Source organism: Callorhinchus milii, unplaced genomic scaffold, assembly GCF_018977255.1.
Source record: "Callorhinchus milii isolate IMCB2004 unplaced genomic scaffold, IMCB_Cmil_1.0 Scaffold1, whole genome shotgun sequence".
NCBI classification, from domain to species: domain Eukaryota; kingdom Metazoa; phylum Chordata; class Chondrichthyes; order Chimaeriformes; family Callorhinchidae; genus Callorhinchus; species Callorhinchus milii.
Genome location: NW_024704742.1, coordinates 114,222,522 through 114,244,006, shown reverse-complemented (window position 1 = coordinate 114,244,006; position 21,485 = coordinate 114,222,522).

Sequence of the window (21,485 nt, the reverse complement as noted above, 5' to 3'; positions counted from 1 at the left end):
CTGCCCTTCTTGCTTATATAAGCACTTTGACAATTACAATGTAACATTGTTCGTTATTCTACATTGAACCTAGATTCCAATATGTCACTGCAGCATATTTGATCAATACATTAATTCCAATGTTCCAACTTACCATTATTCCATACTGGAACTGCAGTATGTCAACCAAGCAATTGAACTATTTTAGTGACCAAGGTTCTGGTGATCCAGCGAAATTCTTTGTACGTAGAGAAGTTTGATTGATTGGAAGTAATCTGATGTCTTTCTTTTCAGAAACATGTATCATAAATTGCATTATAAATGTGACCAGGATCTTTGCTGGTTGTATACTAAAAATGTTCAATAATGCAGTGAAAAATCATTACATCATTGAATGCCTAAATTACAAAAAAGAATCCTCCAGGTTAACTGGATTAGTTGAAAAATCTATGAAACCTACATAAAATGAAAACCTCCAAATAATAACCATGTGTATGTTAGTTAGGCACATTTTCTGATAAACTTTCCCTGGTATTTATTTTTGCCATGAGTTCTATAATATTGCCTTTACTTTGTGCCTCACCTTGAGATATAGTCATTTGAGAGGAACTCTTCCTTCAAACAGGAAACTCATGTAAGCAGTACTCTAGGGATCCAATAAGCCACACACTTTTGGAATCAAGAAAATCATTGAAAATCCGGTGATCTTTGATCTATTATCTTTACCACTATTTTTCCAACATTTGCACAAGAGATACGAAAGTAAATACAAATTTACTTCTGGAACGGATAGTTAGCTGCAATAACAGAGTGGTAATTGTTCCAAAAGTCATTCTGATGTGTTATGTAAAATAATGTAGTTTGTGTAAGAAACTGTCTTGACTATGGTTTATACTGTAAAATACTGTTGTAAAGCGCAAATTGACTCCATGTAGCAAGTGTCTTTCTGTAGTTATTGTTAGTATGTCACTAAATTAGCCTTTTTTTTGTATTTGATTTATGCCTTGTCAAGCATGCTTAACCATCTCTGGAATCTCTGATGTGGATGTATTAAAGATTCAGCCAACAGAACAGAAACTACCTGGAAACACTAAATTAATTCCTAATTGAGATATTTCACCCGATTACAGTTTTAAAATTTACAAAGTTGCAAAATACATAAACTCAATAAAATTTAAAATATATGCCCACAAAATCTAGTCTATGTGTTGCACCCTTGTTTGTATACACTTGAAATAAATTACCCTTCTGTAAAAGCTGCACTGATGTATAAGTTGTTACCTATAATGTTAGAGGACAGAATGGGCATCAAATAACTACTTATAAATCTGTTTTTGTTGTATCCCATTTACTGGTCTATGTTTACCTATGTATCAAAATATATTTCTATTTTTTTGCAATAACCTAACCTTTTCATGAAGTTTCACCAGAGAAATTTAATTCTCAACTTATTTTGAATAATCCATATTTTTTAAACTATTGATATGAACTTCTTGAAAGAGAAATACATGAAATATACTAAGCCAAATTTATACCTAAGTTTTTGCAGCAATTCACTCTGAAATTTGCTGGGTGAGGGTACAAATAATTGGGTTTAAGTCCAGCTACTAAGAATACCTTGAGGTGGTTTCACCAAGCGATTGGTTTATAGTGCTGCATTATAAATGTAGTCAGTACGAATAAATTTGGCTTCTGCTCATAAATAGTCCTTTAAAAGTTCATATGGTGTCTTGCTGCATGTAATTATAATTCTGGAAAGGCTGTAACTGGGCTTTTATAACAATGACAATGTGATAGCAAGCAAAAAAAACTTCAATCCAGGTAGCCAGGTAAACTTTACTCTGTTGGTAAAAAGGAAGATTACAATATTGGAATCAGGTTTGTATTCTGTGTCTTCTGGTTATGGGTGATGAGCAAAATAACTTGATGAATGGCATCATTCCTGTTAAGAATGGGGCCTCAGTGAAACTCCAGGTAGCAATGCATGGCTCTTGGTCATTGAACTAGAAATTGTCACATGTCTATTTAAAGGTGACATTGCTAAATCCATATTCTACTCGTGGGAAAGGATGTGCTTCGTGCACTTTGTTCTTCAATCAATTTGGTATGATATGCAGTGGCCAACCTTCCAATTTCATTTTCTTTATGATCTTAAAGTAAGAATCAGATATTTCACTTTCAGTGACTTTAAAAATACATTCTGAGTAATTGTGTTAAAAATCCCAACCTTTTATAACTATATATTATATATAGTTTGTGAGTATACAAAAGTAACAAGTCAGTAACCATTTAAACCAGAAACATATATATAACCTTAGGTTTTAGGGCAAACTTAATTTATGCAGATGGCTTATGGAAGTTGCTGTATAAACTTTGAAGCATACCTTGATGGCTGCCCAGCACTGCACATCATTGCATGGACTCAGTGTGTAAAATGAAATTCCTTATCCCAATGTTTTACTTTTTGTATTTGTTCCTGCAGGCACAACAGTATTGTATTTAATAGTTTTACCTTCACTTTTGCTTTGTGTTCCTGAGTACTATTTAGAGATGTGTCCTGGTTTATTGTTCAGAACATTATGTATTACACCATTTGTATGTTCTTTAAATTGTAAAGTTTCTTAGATTGAAAAAAACCTGCTCATTAAACTGTTACAACAAATGTACTCACTAGACTGTATTCCTGGTATCAAAATTTACATAGGAAACTAATAACGGAGATGTAAGGAAGTTTAAACATATCGGGTTAATCATGAGTCTCGAGTTACTTGCTTCGTCTCTTGAAGTCTCTATGCACAATCTCATTATATTTTAAATATTCATCAAAGGATTCGTCATACCATCTGTTGCTAATGAGTTCCTTTTTTTTCCTTTAGAAAACAGGTTGGTAAGTTAGATCGGTGTCTGACTATGTCTAAAATATCAGCAAAAATGTTTATTTAATGTTACAGCATCTTTCCTCCTTTACTTAGGTACCTCAGATCTAATCTAAGCAGAGCTTCTGTTGGATCAGAACCCTGGATCTGTCTGGATAATAATAATAATAATCCTTGCATTTGATGTAGTGCCTTATCACACTGTTGAGACATCTCAAGCTGCTTTACAGAATATACTGAAAAGTAAATTGTATATTTTCTGGGTGGAACACGGCAGCCAATTGTGCACAGCAGTGTCTCACAAATAGTCGTGGACTGAGTGACCAATTTTGCTTTTTTGGGAGGAGGAAGTTATTACTCCTGGAAAGCAATCAGCCAATTGATCATGTGAAGTCAGGAAACTTGCCTAACATTTCACCCTGTCAAGGTCCTCCCGCTTGCAAGGCAATACACCGATACACTACAGGATAGGAAAGGGCTGAGCCGCTGGGCTTCCAAACACAATTGGAGGAATCTCCAGCCAGTAACTAGTTTACAGCCTGGCTCCATGTGGTGCAGGATGATTGTTCTATTCTTAATGGAGAATTGTGAGAAAGGAGTTCATATTGCCTTAATAGTGACTCTGATTCAACATGATCACAAGAGAAGTTCAAATGGAGAAGTCCCCTTGGGCCATTTGACCTAATTTTTCCAAAATATCCATCCTCTCATCACTGAATCAAACTTTTTTTAAGATGACTCCAGTTATCTGCTCTTAACCACATTCAAAGTTAAGACAGAATTCAATAATTTGCCAAATTCTGGACACTGAAATGCTTTCTTCTGGTGTCCTGACCAACAATCCCCCAAATATAAGTTGGTCATCACTTCATGACTGGGATTCTGGGTGGAAATTGGCTGGCGCATTTGCCTACAAATAAATGGACACTATACATCACAGTAAATGGGTGAAATCCTGTGAAATGCTTCGGCTGCCTCAATGAACTAGAACGCCATTCTAGCAAACGCAAGGTTTATTATAAATTTAAATCCAGGTGGAATTTTACCCCACTGATCTGCTTGACCTTCCAGCATGTGCTAAGAAACAATCATCTGAACAGGAATTCTAGAAATGATTTAAAGTGCCAGTTTGTATTCATGTTTTGCAAAAGTTGTTGGAATATTTCAGTCCTTTTATATCTTGATCATATTGTAGTTGGTTTATTTTATGCATTATCAAAATGAACTGTAGAATTGTTTCTATTCATTCATTTACGGATGTGAATATGTGCTACACCAAAATGGTTCTTCCTTAGAAAGCCTGGCTGGACTAAATTTAAGTGCTTTGAAGAGCTCAGAACCTGATGTCTGGAATATAGAATTACACAGCAAAGAAGGAAGCCATTCAGCCCATCGTGTCTGTGCCAGTTCTTTGAAAAGTGCTATTCAAATCAATTCCGTTCCCCTACTCTCTCCCCATAGTCGTGCAAATTTGTCCTCCCCAAATAATTATCTAATAGCCTATTTTAGATAATGTTTAACATGTTACAGAAATTATTTGTTTTCAGTGATTACTCAGGCATTACATTACTTTTCATAATGTGATTGCCCAGTTGGGCAAGTTAGTTTTTGCAGATGCTGTTTTAAAAACTTGCCAAAAGCAGAAAGGGTCAATGTATTTAAGAGGAAACTTGAATCACACAGGATAGTATGTGGAGTATAAACAACAACATAGACTATTTGCGCCAAATGGGCTATTTTCTTACAGTAATGCTATATAATCATTACACTACATGTAATTATTGTAATCCATAATACAACAAAAAAAGCAATTTGTGGACCATACCATCATAATGAAACAAAAATAATCTATTTTTAAATTTAGGATACAAATCACTAACTTTTTAATGCAGGCTATATTAATGTAGAAAGGGAGTACTGTTCACCTACCCCACAAAAAACAACTGTTCCTACTATAGACTGTCAATGTCCAAGGGATCTGTTATCACTGGCGTAGACCAGGTTTCAGCCGCGTGAGGGGTGAGGTAGTGCCTTAGTCTGGCGGTGTTCCGGAGGTGGTGGAAGGCGGTGCCAGTTGTGGTAAATTGACTGACCTTACAGGCTCATTTATTAATGGTCCACTATATTTTAAGAAGAAATTGAGCTGATTCCTGGAATCAAAAAGATTGAGAAATCCTGCCCTACAATATCTATTTCCCAAAGCAGTTCAGCCCTGAGAAGACATCAACCCTCTGAAGCAAATTAAGTAGAACCGTTAAATAAGGTTTTGTTATAACTCAGGTTCACTTATAGAATGGACTGTGACATCCACTTACCTCAAAAATTTCAAGATGTAAATTCCGACTCCACTGGGGCTTCAAATCGCCAGCCAGGTATATGGGAAACCAGTTATCAGTGAAGCCAAAATGCCCATATCACCAGATGACACCATTTCTTCCAAACTGCACATATGCAATGCACAGGAAGCTTTGCCTATAAAATACACAGTCAATCCACTTTGTAATATATTCTGTGAAGCACTTTGAGACACTTCAACGACTTGATAAGGTGCTATATCAAATGCAAGGATTATTATTATTAGTGGCGATCTGATGATCCAGAAGTCTGTCATTTTAGCTTCCTGCATGCAGGCTGTCTTTCTGCATGTATGTACAGTGAATGTGGAAGCACCCACCAGTGATCACACCAAATTATAGTGCTGGTTAAGATTTTATGGACCGACCATGTTATAATGGGTTCCCTATTTTAGAAAGTTAACAAAAACTATATTACATCATGCATTTTTAACTATTCAATTATGAAAACTCTTGTCCTTTGAGATATCTACTGAACTATGTTAGTCATTAGTTGACCTGGTTATAACACTCCCTTTGGAACTCACAGAACTGTTTTATATGGATTATTTGTTAATGAGGAGCAGCAAACCATGCATATTAGAGTGTGTGGTGCATCAGAGTATTTACAGTGTGCTAGCAATGGAACAAATAAAGTAACTGATAGCAATAATTGTTTCTCATTTCCATCCTCTACTTACTGCAGGAGTACGTTCAAGTTGTCAGTGAAGAGAATCATAACAATAAGATATTGTGACATCCAAATGACAACCCTGTGACAATTTCATCATTGTGCTGGCACCTCTCTGAGTTGATGTTCTTTATTCCTGTTGTCAGACAGTGTACTCTCTTTCTGTTGATCTTATAGTTAAAGAATACTATTATCTGGCCTATTTTCAAGCTAAAGTTGGTGACATTCATCAGATTTGGCAGGATTTGAAAGCAGTCATAAACCTCCATGATGGGTTACTACCCTTCCAACTCTTAAGATAAATATAACTGGAGATTACCCAGAATATCAGTTTTCCCTGCTGGGGCTGGCTCCAGTAGTGGGAGGATATCATCCACCATCGTAACTAACATTGCAGCTGGCAGCTAGGGACCTATTAGTACTGGTCACCCAACACACGACTGACAAAGTTGCACCTGGGAAATTCATCAAAGTCAGGGACTTTGCCCCTGTTATATCTATAATGTTGGCACTGGGTAACCAAGGCTGCTCATCCATCCATCAAGCTGATGTAATTGAAGGTAACCCAGTTAGCTGTGATTAAAAGTAGCTAAACAAGGGATAATAAAAGCCGACTATTACAAGATTATTTGTAAAGATTTTAAGGAACTTTATTTGAAGGAATATCTAGCCACAATTTAAATATGTCCACTGTGACTTATATGAACTTGACTGGCACTCTTTTGGGTAGCACAAGGTTTCAATGGAAAGAGGATGTAACAATGTAATCCCCAGTATCTAACACATTATAATGTAGACTTTCGCTAAAACTAATCTCAATATAAATAATAGGAGTATTATTCCATAGGCACAAGCCTTAATCAATGAAACCAAACATTTATTTAACACAAACAGAATAAATAATATACATCTAGAAATAAATAACACAAGAGCACTTGGAATTGGGATAATCTTACAGCCCAAATCTTGCAGCTGAAACTAAGTTTTGAAGCAATGTTATAAATGGGCTTGTTGGGACCCAGACTGTTAGCCTGTGCTGAATACTCTGGAATTAGCTAAGCAGAATGCACCCCTCCAGGCAAAGTGTATTCCATTCGAAACACAGTAATTTCCACATATGGGCACATGCATATGTGGAACTCTAGTTTGGATACTCTTAAGCATGGTGATAGGTTTCCAGCTGACCAAAAGAAAAGACTGCCAACTAATTATTGGTTCACTGAGGTAAAGGTAGAACGTCATGGAATATATCCTCAAAGTTTCTCTTGAATCCTGTTCTGGATAACCAGAGCTTTAATTAGGTATTGTCTCTCGATCAAGTCTTCGATCCAATCCTTGAAGTATGATCAATGAAACAGTCACAGGCTGAGTATACTGTGATTAAAATCCAAGCTTTTAATGCTTTATTAGCGCTGATGTGTTCTTACTCAAAACTCTGACAGTGATTATAAATAAAGTTCTGTCTGGGCAGTAACTAATAGATTCTACAGGCTCCGTTTGATGTTTTCCATCCTAACCCATTCCTCCCACAGTGGCTATATGGAATTGGATTTCCAGCAAAAAGTATCAGCTTGACTTGACACTTTGGCATCTGCATCAGTAGGTTATTGGCTGGGCCAATAGAAAAGTAAGGAAATATTTGCACAAAATTGCAGAGCACTTTGCAAATTTTGCAGGAAATTGGGGAGGGCTGATTGGTGCTATTGGGAGACACATTTTGCTGCTAATCTACATTTTTTCTTTTCTCATTTTTAAAAACTAAACATGAAGGAGTAACACATCATAGATTATTGGAAAAACAGAACACCTTTCAAATGGGGTAAAAGTGCAACACAGTTTACAGCAAAATTAAAATTTTCTACATTTTCACAGAAACACAAAAAAAGTCTCAGCCAAAAGTTGAGTGTTGGTTAAATTTTAACATGTGAAGAATTTTTATATTTTCCTCTGCTAGGCTTTGTCTATTATCTTTGAGGAGGTCTGAATAAACAGAAAATGACCTTTCAACATCAGCTGTGCTCACTGGTAGTCAAATGTACCTTTTTGCAAGTTTCACAAGTGGCTCAGGCTGAGCTTCTCACCATGCTGCTAGTTTCTGGTTAGCTGGGATATTCGAAGATTAAAATAGTTGAAAGGGTAGGAATCACACAACTATAAAAATGTTGGAATAGTTCCTCCCTGTTTCATGTATTTGCATAGAAACTCTTGGAAGGCAGGAGCTTTTTCAAGCGGTATGTCTGCTCTAGTCAAACACCGCACAAAGTCCAGTACGAATTATTTCCTCTCCATAGATGATGCAGTGGCTCTAGAGAAGCTGGTTGTCAGAGCGAGTTGTCTTTGAGATCCAGATCCACCTTGAAAGGAAAAGGTAAAAATTGATCTTCATGATGCATTTGTTGTTAGAAATGTTCTATTTGTTTTTGTTTGCTGTGCTTGTTTTATCTGCTTTTACAATTCAATCAAAAAGAAGGGAGATTAACTTTTGTAATCGTACAAATTAAGATTTTCTTTTAAAATTAAAGTGAAAGAAAATAATGATACCTTTTCATTTAATATTATATGTATTATAAATATATGTAAAAGTATTTTACCTTTTTTTTTCTTTATTGCCCCTGCCTTGCATTCACAATGTTTCCGAGATTTCATGTGCTCATCACTGGTGAACTTGTGAACATGGTCAATTGTGTGACAGCAAACGCGACGAAACAACTGCTCCCCTTCTTCATAAAGGTCATTTGCATAGATTACAATTCTATCTGAGGGACAGACGGAAAATGGGACGTGCTGCCCCTTGGCTTCTTCACAGGACATTTTGCATTGCACAACCTAAAAGTGCAAGAGCCCTGATTAACACTAGGTGTATATTTCCTGAAAATGTAGTTATGTTTAAAATACTAAATATTTTAATTTGAATGGTACAGCACTTACCAAGAATGTGTTGCAGTAGTGTGTGACTCAGCTGCTTTTCCTATCAAGGTTTACTCACCAGTGAAGTCGATATCCCACACACACCACTTCTGCGATCCCAAAATCCATTGCACATTCACCATCAGAGCCGCTCCGGCCATAGTAGCGGAGTTGAGCAGACAGTACAGGAGGCCCGGGGCCTAACACGCTGAGTGTAAAGGTTAGTACCTGGTGGGCCATTTGTAGCGGGTTTGTAACAAACGAGGGCCATTGTAGCGGAAAATGGGGTCAGGGGTGAAAGTGCACCCGCACTTTTCTTTTGGCTCAGGTCATTGGTTCAAGGAGTTCATAGTCCATGTGTTGTCTTGTCAGATGTGTCCTCCTTCAAATGAAATATTGAACAGAGTTCCCCTCTACCTGTACAGGTAGATGTTAACGATCTACAACATTATTTGTAAAGGAAGGGAGATTTCCTGGTATCCAACATGAATTCAACAACTGTCCAGTTACACAGGACATTCATTATATGGCTGTTTCTGGAACAATTCTGTGATTTATGTTCCACATAATTCCTATGTTTGCCTACAAATGTACACTATACTTGACAGCCATTACCTATGAAGCCTTTTGAGACATTTTGATTACTCAGAATCCTGCTTTCTCATGTCCCTCTACCAGAGGCCTGTCACCATTGTAGCAGTTTTATGATTGTGTTCACACAGTCCTCAGCTCATTGCAAGCTAAAACCTCTTTTCCTTTGAAGATTGTATAGGCTTTACAATAACGAAAGTTGTAAAATGCAAGGATCATAATATAAAATATGCTAATTGATTAACTCCTTCAGAGGAACAGTTTCGGATAGGTGCAGACTGAAATGAACAATGAGACGCAAATGGTTTCCATGTCAATCTGGCTCAGTTGGTAGCGCTTTAGTCTCTGCGCCAAAAGGCTGTGGATTCAAGACCCACATGAAATGTCTAAAAATGAGACATTAGGCCCCCTATCTGCCTGTTCAGATGGATGTTAAAGATCAAAAGACCTTGCTTTTAACTTTTTTAATTTTGTTTTTGCTTTTAACTATCCAGCACTTTTAGGATGTTCTTCTGACGTGAACGGCATTGTATAAATATCATTCTCTTGTTGTTGTTTTAACGTGTAACTCAAAGGATTGCACCTCCATCAATGCAGCAGATCCTCAGCACTACAATGGAGTGTCAGCCTGGACCAGTGGTGGCTGACCTGTGACCGATGGCTGGAAGTGGTCCACATGTCCATTAAGAAGCACCCCCCTGTACAAGGCTAGGTAAGTCCGTGTTGGATCGGTGGTGTACTTCCAGCATTTTCTTGATTGATGTATGGCATAAATCACAAAATATTCAATCAAGAAAATGTATTTTGTCGGCCATCCATAAAGTTTGATCACCACTGGCCTGGGTAATGTGAGTCCAAAATCCCAATGATTTTGTACCTCTAGACTGCATGACTTTCTGTACAATTTATCTATTCCAGTTACTTTTATAATTTTGTTATGATACTTTTGTCTGCTTCCACTGGCCTGGGTAATGTGAGTCCAAAATCCCAATGATTTTGTACCTCTAGACTGCATGACTTTCTGTACAATTTATCTATTCCAGTTACTTTTATAATTTTGTTATCATACTTTTGTCTGCTTCCACTATCCCTCAGTAAGACAGGGGACAAAGAAAAACAGACTCTGGCATCTTGGAAACATTATTAAGAGTAAATTAGCTGACATCCGCCTTAGGGAGCAAGAAAAAGGCAAGTAATGAAGATGAAGAACCCACAACCTCCACGAATAAAGGATATTCATTCTTCCATGGAGACAAAGCTGTGAGAAAAGCTCTTAAGAAGGTTTAACAGCAGACTCTCATTCTACCCAATCATCTAGGAAGTCAACTACTGACACAAGGACTATTAGATCTGATACACCAGTGCTTAATGTTTCAGGCCTGAATATGGGCATCACAAGCTGTGATGAAGAGGGCTCTTTGACCCATTTGATCTCCCAGCATACTATACCACCAATCTCCCATCCCAGCATTCAGTTGTTTTTATGTGAATCTAGTGTCTTGGCCTCACTACCCATCCTGGTCACCTGTTCAAGTTGTTAAATCCCTTTTGAGTAAAGAAATACTTCCTGATTCCTGTTCTGAAATTGTCTTTTACAAACCTGAACCGATGCCCTTTTGTCCTGATGCCCTAGTGTATTTGTAAGTATTGTCCTGGGTTTACTGATGCCATTTAAAATCTTATGTACCTCTAAAAAGTCCCCTCCGAAACATCTTTTTTTAAGACTCAAAATAATTGTCTTGGATAGGCAACCTCCGCAACTCGAAAATAGACATATCAGAGGGATCTTATAGAGATATATGAGGTACTCAATGGGATAGAGACGGTAAACCTAGAATAATACTTCCAGAGAGGCCGAGGCAGGGAAAGAAGTGGTCACAGGTTCAGGATTGTGAAGGGCAGTTATAGAACAGACACCAGGGAGTACTTTGTTCACACAGAGAGTAATCAGCACCTGGAAAGGATTACCAGGAAGGGTGGTAGAGATCAGGATACTGGACTGATTTAAGAAACAGCTTGGCGTTGTAATGAGAAGACGGTAGTATTGTACTTTCCGTTTACCAGGAGTTCCTATTTGCGACTTTGAGGTGTTATTAAGAAATTCCATTAGAAATCACTATGGGTTAAACTCCATTTTCAGGGACTGCAGCACAGGCTTGTCAATCATACGTGAAATCTGATTTAGATAACATTATAAACATCACAACATTCAAGCTAGAGGGAGCTGCTAACTTTGTTTTCTAAATCCTAATTATATAATAATATTAATAAATAATAATAATGCTTTGCATTTCATGTCTTCCAGAAGTCTCAAAGCGCTTCACAGAATATTCTGGAAAGTGAATTGACTGTATATTTGTGGGCGAAACGTGGAAGCCAATTGCACATAGCAGTGTCCCACAAACAGTCGTGGATTGAAGTGACCAATTTTATTATTGTTGGTTATTTTCTTGAGAGATTATTATCAGGTGTGTGGAGCAAGGAAACTTGCCTAAGGTTTCACCCTGCCGGGAATCGAATCCCAGGTATAATATATAATAATAATTCTTGAATTTGATAGTGCGCTTTTCACGTCTTCTCGACATCTCAAAGCGCTTCACAGAATAGACTGTAAAGTGAATTGACTGTATATTTGTGGGCGAATGCGGCAGCCAATTGCACACAGCAGTGTCCCACAAACAGTCGTGGATTGAAAATGACCAATTTATTATTGTTTTGTTTTGGAGGGATTATTATTAGGCTCTGTGTGGAGTAAGGAAACTTGCCCAAGTTTTCGCCCTCTGCCTGGAATTGAACCCAGGTGACTCGCTTGGAAGGCAAGTGCTCTAACCACTGAGTGGTGTATATAAAACAGAAAAGTAAATTAAAAACAACAAATTACATTTGTAAAGCGCTTTTCACGTGGGGAGGATGTCCCAAGGTCCTGGACAGTCAAGCAGAGGAGAGTCTTGAAATTAATCACAATTTGTTTGTTTGAATAACTAACCATGGGAGGAGGAGGCGGAAATGTAACTAGTGATGTGAAACCAAGTCACATTCCTCCCTCTCCCATGCATTTTACAATGTACAACGTGGACTAGAGATATTAAACTATCTCATTATGCAAGGTTTGCAAATTTGTGAAATCTTGCCCTTTCTGGTATTTCTGGTTCACTGTAATAACTATATCTGGTGCATTTGTCCTTTACCATATTACAAAGCAGTATTTTCCCACCCCTTGGAAATCTGAAATTGATCTGTACTTGGATTGAAAGCCTTAAATAAATCAATGTTGGCTGATTGGGTGACAGTCTATTCAATAATAATAAAAAATCCTTGCCTTTGATATATTATGTCTAAACACACATCACTGGTAATTACTGTAAAGACTTTGTATCAAACGTAGTGGCCAATTTGTTCTACAAACCGCTATGAGTTGAATGACCAACTTATCTTGAGTTTTGTTTGCCAGGAGAAATTCTTCTCCTTTCAGATTGTGTTATGGGAACTTTAAGTTCCACCTGAACAGGCAGACAGAACCTTGGTTTAATGTTTAATGCCTACAATACAACACTATCAGGATAGTGCACTCGAGGCTACACTGTGACAATAAAAGTCCTGACTTAGAGCCTGAACCCACACCTGTTTACCCAGAGGTGAGAATGCTATTAATGGATGCAGTAAAACAATGGCGAAGGTGAATCTTTCAGCCAAATTTTGCTTTTTCTTATTTTTTTCCAATTAAAATAATCTCTTCTAATTCTTATTTTGTGTATGAAATAATAATATTTATATTATTATAAAATGCACCTCTGCAATTAGTTCAGTGATTCACTTTGTATTTTTAAAAACAGATCACGTTCCTGCTTAATCTTTTTTCCAATGACATTAGATTTATCTTCTTCGGCTTCTCTTCACACCTCAGTGCCCTAAGACCTGGAATCATCTTTGCTGTCTTTCACTGAATCCTTTCACTGTTTTCATACTGTTTCCTTTGCATGGTGACAATACCATGACATATACCTTAAAATATAGTGACCACAGTTTGACAACACTCACTTATGTTTTGTGAAGTGTTAGGTCTTTGAACCTGTAGTTTGTGGGTTTACTTCTAACCTTTAACATTTTGTGTTTGCATGTTTTTTATTATTAGGCCTCGATACAAAAAAATTAAATTGTTGATTTTACAATAAACACTGGAAAAACACCAGAAATGGTTACTCAAGAGCAAGGATTTCCCTCTTGCTCCCTCTCAGTGGCTCCCTGGTGTGCCAGCTGCCCTGGTTTTCTATAAGTTAGATCATACATTATGCAATTTGCAAGATCTGATTTTAAACTGTTCAATTTACGCTCAAGCTCTATGAAGCACTTAATCCAATGCCTTCTTAAAAGTCAAGCTTTCTCAATTCTATCATGTTATCATTATGCTCTAATTCTGCTACAGATAACTCCAATAGCTTTGTTAACAGGGCCCTCTTTACATTAGTCATGTTGCCTTGTCATTATCAAGTGTCAGCCAACTCATATGGGGGGATTCTGTCCTCTCAGCCAGGGGTTGTGGGTTCAAACCCCATATCTAGATTTCAACCTCACAGCATAAGTGGACATTCAAATGCAGTGCTGGGGGTGTTCTGAATTTTTGGAGGTACCCTGTTTTGGGTGAAATGTTAAACCCAGGTTTTGCCTGTATATTCAGGTGGGCATTAAAGATCCCACTGAGCTATTCAATAATAATAATAATCCTTGCATTTGATATAGCGCTTTTCAAGTCGGGAGGACGTCCCAAAGCGCTTCACAGAACACACTATAAAGTGAATTGATTGTATATTTGTGGGCGAACGCAGCAGTCAATTGCGCACAGCAATGTCCCACAAACAGTCGTAGATTGAAAATGACCAATTTATTATTGTTTTTTTTTTGGAGGGATTATTATTAGGTGTGTGGAGTAAGGAAACTTGCCCAAGGTTTCGCCCTGTGCCTGGAATTGAACTCAGGTCTCTCACTTGCAAAGCGAGTGCTCTAACCACTGAGCTACAGGACTCCACGGGAATGGGACACAAAGGGAGTTTCTCCTGATGTCCTGGCCAACCATCCCCCAAATAAAATTAGTGATTTACTTCATGGCTGCTTGTGGGACATGGGTGGGCACAAATTGGCACCTGCAGTTGCCTACAAAACACACAGTCATCACAGTTTACAATAAAAATCTTGTGTAGTTTTGATTTGTCTGCCTTATGTGAATGGTGTTTATACAAATCCAAAGATTATTATTATGATTATTATACACCTTTACTCTTAATAAATGGTTTTTGAACAGTTTATTTTATAATAGACTCCAATGCCCACAAATATACAGTCAATTCACTTTACAGCATATTCTGTGAAGCACTTTGAGACATCTAGAAGATGTGAAAAGCATGATATCAATTGCAAGGATTATTATTAATGCCTATCCAACTGGAGATGTCAAAGCACAATCCTATAATTCACAGGATCAATTTTCTGAAATCATTTCTTAACATTAGATATTTGCTAGGTCAGGGTATTAAGGGATATGGGGCAAGGGTGGGTAATTGGATTTGAGGCACAGATCAGCCATGATCTTATAAAGTAGTGGAATAGGCTTGAGGGGCTAAATGGTTTCCGTGTTTCTCTCCCTCTATGAAGCCTCTCTAATCTTGAAGGGACCCCACTGTTCTTTAATGTTTCCTATCATGTTGATATTTGGAAAATTGCTTTATTCTTTTTAATACGTTGAGCCAATTTTCTCTTTTTGCAGTTTATTCTTTTAATTATATATTTTCTAATCTACCAACTTCTTACTTTCTCTTAAATATACTTTTGTTTACCTTATTCTAATTAATTTCCCTACTTGAACCTTTAGATGGGAGCAAAAAACAAATATTGTTAAAAGTTAGTCGAGAAAAGACATCTCTCACCATGTCAAAACAGGGTAAGGTAGTAAACAAGGCAAACAGAATGCTGGGCTACATTTCCAAATCAGTTGAGTTCATATCCGCAGATATCATATCAAGCTTTACAGTGGTCAGACCACACTTATAATACTGTATACAATTCTGGTCATTGCAACATCATGGTGGTTGGGGGTGGAGGGGAATAACACCACAGGACAACACAGGCATCCCAGCTATTCACCATATGTATAAATGACTTGGATGAAGGACTAGAAAGTTTCACTTCAATGTTTGCAGGCGACACTAAGTTAGGAGACTCAGTAAGTCGTGTAGACGGGAGTAGGAAGTTAAAAAGCGCCTTAGACAGATTAAGTGAGTGGGCAAAGCTGTGGCAGATGGAGTTCAAGATGGAAGTGTGAGGTCATCCACTATGGACCGAAAAAAGATGAAGCAGAATATTTTCTTACTGGGGAGAAATTAGAACTGCGGAGGAGCAAAGAGATTTGGGTGTCCATATCCACAAATTACTAAAAACTAGTTTCCAGGTGCAAAAAGTAATGAAAAAGGTGAATGGAATGTTGGTCTTTATTTCAAGAGACCTGGAATACAGAGGGGAAGAAATGATGCTTCAGCTGTATAGAGCGTTAGTCAGACCCCATCTGGAGTACTGCGTTCAGTTTTGGGCACCACACCTCAGGAAAGATGTATTGTCCCTGGAGGGGGTACAGTGCAGGTTTACCAGAATGTTACCAGGCCTAAAAGGGTTAAGTTATGGGGAAAGGCTGCATAAACTTGGATTGCATTTCCTTGCGTTTAGAAGGTTGAAGAGTGATTTGATTGAGGTATTTAAAATGATAAAGGGATTCGATAGGGTGAATACAGAGAAGTTATTTCCTCTGGTGGGGAATCCAAAACAAGAGGGCATCGTCTTAAAATTAGAACCAGGCCATTTAAGAGTGAAATCAGGAAGCATTTTCTCACTCAAAGGATGGTAGAAATCTGAAATTCTCTCCCCCAAAAGGCCGTGGATGCTGGATCCAACCATACCTTCAAGAGTGAGGTTGATAGATTTTTGGTAGGTCAGGGTATTAAGGGATATGGGGAGAAAGCGGGAAATCGGAATTGAAAAGATTAGTTGAAGTACAGATCAGCCATGATCTAATTAAATGGCGGAACAGGCTCGAAGGGCTAACGGCCTACTCCTGTTCCTATATTCCTATCTGGAGACAGTACAGAGGAGAGCAACAAAGATGATCACCAGTATTTCAGGAATGAGCTCCGAGCAACGATTAGACAAGCTATGCCTCTTCAGTCTTGAGAGAAGACATCTCAGAATGAGATCTTCTAGAATTATGTAATATTTTAAATGTGACTGAAAACGTAAACCCAGAATAATACTTTCGGATGCACCAGGACAGTAGAATAAAAGGACATAGGTTGATTCCAAAGGGCAATTTCAGGACAGACAGCAGATTTTTCTTGACCCAGCAGGTCCTGTTAGATCTCTTGCAGTGTTGATCCCTTCATCAGGACTGTACACACAGCAGCCAGTCCAGAGCCCATGTATAATGCAGAAGCAGCTGCCTCCTGTCCTGAGTTGCAGAATTTGCATAGCATTGCCTGCCGTTTGTTTATCTTTGCTCTTTATGAAATATATTTATTGCTCTACCAGTTATGCAACCTGAAGAGAGAAAATAAAATGTCATTCAAATCTTTTAACAATTTCTTTACCCATTAAAACATGATATGCGATAGTGTGGTTTAACCACACCAGCTTCACTGGTGCAATTAAAAAATATTGTATTAATGCTTTAACCTGTAGCAACCTCTTCTTATTGTGAAAGTATAGCAGAATAATTGCATGGCATCTTAAAAAAAAGAGTCCTTAAAAGATCCTACTGAATAGGCTTCTGAGTGCTTGCATGAACAAACAGCCTTGGGCTCAGTCTGCATTAGACAAGTAGCTGATTAAAACCTAAAACCTCATCACACATCTAATGTTATTAATGTGTAGTATTGAGCTTCTGGGAGTTTTTGTGCTATATTGGAGCCCTGAGGAAACAACTTCATCACACTATTATTTCATTTGAACATTCAGGTGGTCTACACCTGAGGTGTTCTCTCAGCTGCCTGGTAGAGAAAGCAGCCAGAAGCTGAACTGAGCATCTACAGCATAGCTGTGAGCAAGCTTGTATCAGCAAAATGATTGTAATCTGTCAGACATTGTATCCCAGATGGAATATAGCTAAATGAAGTAGCAGCTAGTCAAAATCTTAATGAGCATAAAGACTAAAACTCCCACTGCACATGAAAGTAATCAGACTAAATTATCTATTGTTTCTGAATTTTCACCACTATTTAAAGTAGTCATAAAGAAATATAGTTGTTTTTAACACAACACGGATAATATGTTACATTATAAATAAATAAGCATTGACAATGCCTTGCAATGTAAGCAACAAGGAATGCAATGATGCTTATTTGACAACCATGGGGAGGAAGGCATTCAACAAAGAAAGCCAGTGGGAAGTGACTACTAGAACATAGTTTTATATGTTCAGTCACTGTGAGCTTGATGAAGTGCTTAACTGAGGTTCACGAGGAGCACACAGTGTGGGTGTGTGAAGGCAGCATGAAGAAGAAGTGATGAAAAACTAGGGTAAATGAACAATGACTAGCTAGCACGTAACATGAGAAAACAATTCAAATGCTTGTAAGATCATTTCTCAGTTAATGTATCACATATAATTGGAGACTGAGGTATCATTATTTCATGAGCATCTTTGCCACCAAATCTAATTTCTTTGAGCCAATAGTAAATAAAGGCAGCCAATAAGCTACAGTGTGCCTTTGTTACATGTTAGAATATCCTACAGGTTTGAACTACTGTGCAGTGTAGGATTGCACAAGTTCACAAGAACAAAACAGTTTACACGGGGATCCTAGAAGGAAATCCATTATGGGGTATTAAGGAGAGAATCAATCTGCGGTCACAACAGGTCAACACCACCTCTGCTGACAGGATGAACTGCTTATGTCTGCTGGGAGGACTGAAAAAAATGGCTGCTGCATCTGCTATGAGATTGGAAGACAAACTATTTCCTCTATTTGAATCCAAGAGGGAAGTGACTCTTGCCGTTTTTAAGAGCACTGTTAAAAACAAACAGTGCATTTGGTGGGGTCTGTAAGCAAACCGGTCGCCAGTATTTGCAGGGAACAGGTAGGAAGTTGCCACCATGATCTCCCAAGAGACAGGCTGCTAATATGAGGCTCTGACAAGAACCTAACTTTGAACTATGGAAGTGTGGACTTGTCAGTTTGAAAACATAGGGATTTAAGATTGTGAAAGGTTTTCAAAACATGTGGGTTCTGACAACTTTTCTGCTCTGTAGAAAATTCAAGAACAGGGATTCATATCTGGAAAATAGGAGCTCCAGGAGAATAAATAATTCACCCATTTCATTTGATACATTGCCTATATATCTAAAAGGTGTAATTATGTGTACAGTAATTATTGTGATATTGTAGATGAACGTAACACTCAATCTACCACAGCAATGTCCCAGAAACTCAAGTGAATGACCAATTACCTGGAGGCTGCTTGGCCACGATACCAGGAGAAAGCACTTTCTTTTTTCAGAGCATCTTATGGGTTCTTTAATGTGCATCTGAGTAAGTAGTTTGTCTCATCTGAAGAATGCCACCTCTGACATTGCAGTGATCTCCCAACATTGTACCATAGTGTTAGCCAAGACTGTGAGCTCATTATTGTCGGCTTGTGGAAGAAAATAACAGCACAAGTGGTGGATGAAGGAACTACAAAAGGGAACAAGAAAACTAAAATTATTGTGATTAGAGATAGATATGTTGAGAGAATGTTATGAGGAATAACTGAAATGGGTCAAAGTTCAGTTTGAAATGTTTCACTATATGGGGGGGCCGTGGACTCCTGGGGGAGGGGGGAGGCACCAGATCATTTTGGGGTGGGGGGGTGGGGGAAGTCAGAGCCAGGAGATGTATAGGAAGTGCAAAGGCTACAGGAGCCTGGTTGTACTATGGAAGTCTGCACAAGCACAATGAATGGATGAGAAAAGCATGTTCCCATGATTCTCATGCAAGGTATTTAAGAGCAGCCTTTTTGGAGGCTGTGATGGGGGTGGAGGCTTCGCTGCTCCATTGGAAGCCTATGCAACCTCAGTAGGGTATCCTCAGTCAGGATACCTAATGTCCTGGGGAAACTTGAGGCCTTGATACCTAACTCTGAGTAGTTTTGAGCCAAGAAAGTTTGGGAACCTCTGCACTGCATGTTGAGCTATCAATTTCCTGGAGCTATCAACTCTATTCCCAGCTTTTTGTTCTTTCCACAAATCCATACCTTTATTCTTCATGTGTTTGTTTTAAAGGTTTAAATGTATTCACTATTTTTTCAGCTTAATATTTTCCCTAGACAGCAGTAAGGTCCACAAAATAACCAATATTAAACTACAACTGTTAGTTAAAACAATTTGAAGTTAGCTTCACATTGCTACAAGTTACAAGATATTGTGTATTACTGAGCTGTAGTAATTGTCATAGAGATCATTATTTAACAATAATAATTATATTAAATCATTAGTTCATTGTAATTGTTAATGTTATGTTTTCCATTTTTGGTAAATACATTGGTGACTAAAGATAATTAGCAGAAGCCCATTTAAATGACTTTATATTGAGAGATTTTTTTCGTTGAAGCCTTGTTTATTACAATTTTCACGGAACTAAAGTAAATTCACTTTAATACAAATGATATCTTGTTTTAAATTGATTTTTGGCTTTTTGTGTCTGAAAGCTTCTGATAGTTTTAATCAGGGCTGCGTTCAAAGATGAAACATTACTCTATTTTTGAGGGTCTCGTCTGATCATTTTGATTTCAGAGATCAGAGCACCCACAGAGATGCTCCAATATTGGCTGGAGAGCCCTTTGCTGAAATCCTGACACCACCTTGCCACAGGCCAGCTTACCCATTAACATGACAGATTTTCATCAAATTGTAAAGGCTTTTAAATCTTGCAATGAAATAATTTAAAATTAGACATCAGAACGAATACCCACTAGGATTATTAACAAGATGCTCCCTGCATCNTTTTTTTAAGGCGGTAAGGGGAAATTAAATTGGAAATGTTTAATTTGTTTTAATATCTTGAGGTATTATAAAACCATGGTAGTTGATTCTTAACTCTAATTTAAATGATGTTATTGAACATACAGTTTACAATCTTTGAAATTTCAGTAATGCGACTTGTTACATAGAGTACTGACGTATATTTATGCTGGACTATATTGAAGGAAATGTTTTGGTTTTATCAATGTGGAGTTCATCTACTCTATATAAAAGGATCTCAATGGTGAGAAAGAAGAGAAACAAATGAAGTTTCATTTAAAATGTTGAACTGCAATTAAGTAAAAATTATTTAATGGATGTAGAATGATGTAGTCAATCCATATTAAATTAATAACGTCAATACATTTGGATACAGTAACTTGCATTTATTTAGCACTCTTCACACAGGTTAGTTCAGAGCACTTAATAGTGGTGGAGCTTGATGTTGAGTGATGAAGAGACCTTAGGCAAGGTTGAAGAGGAAGATATGATCAGAAGACAGAACGGAGGGGACAAGGTGGAGAGTTCCAGAGTCTAGGGATTGGCGGTTGAAAGCACAGCCACCAATGGTGGTGCAGAGAGGATGAGAAATGTGCAGGAGACTGGACAGCCAAGCGAAGGAGGTAGGTAGGCAGGGGAAGTAGGGGAATGGGCTTCAAGCAGGTTGGAGAGATAGGGAGGTGCCGGGGCATGAAGTCAGTTGTCTGTGACTGTGAGGATCTTGAAATCAATCCATTCTGCAATAGGCAGCTAGTGGAAGCTGGCAAGGACTGGGATGATGAGCCTGTGGAGTTTAATACAGACGAGGACACAGGTGGCGGAGTTTTGATTAATTGGATTTAATGAATGGTGGAGCTGGGGAGACTGGCGAGGAGGGCATTGGAAAAAACGAGGCAGGAGATGATGAAAGTGTGGATAAGGGTTTCAACTGCATTAAGTGTGAGGCATGGTCAGAGGCGAACAGTGTGGCAGAGGTGGAGGAAAGTGATCCTGGTCAGGGATCGGATGTGGGGTAGGCAGGACAGCTGGGATCAAACCTGACACCTAGTTTACGCACTTGTTGTTGTTTCTTT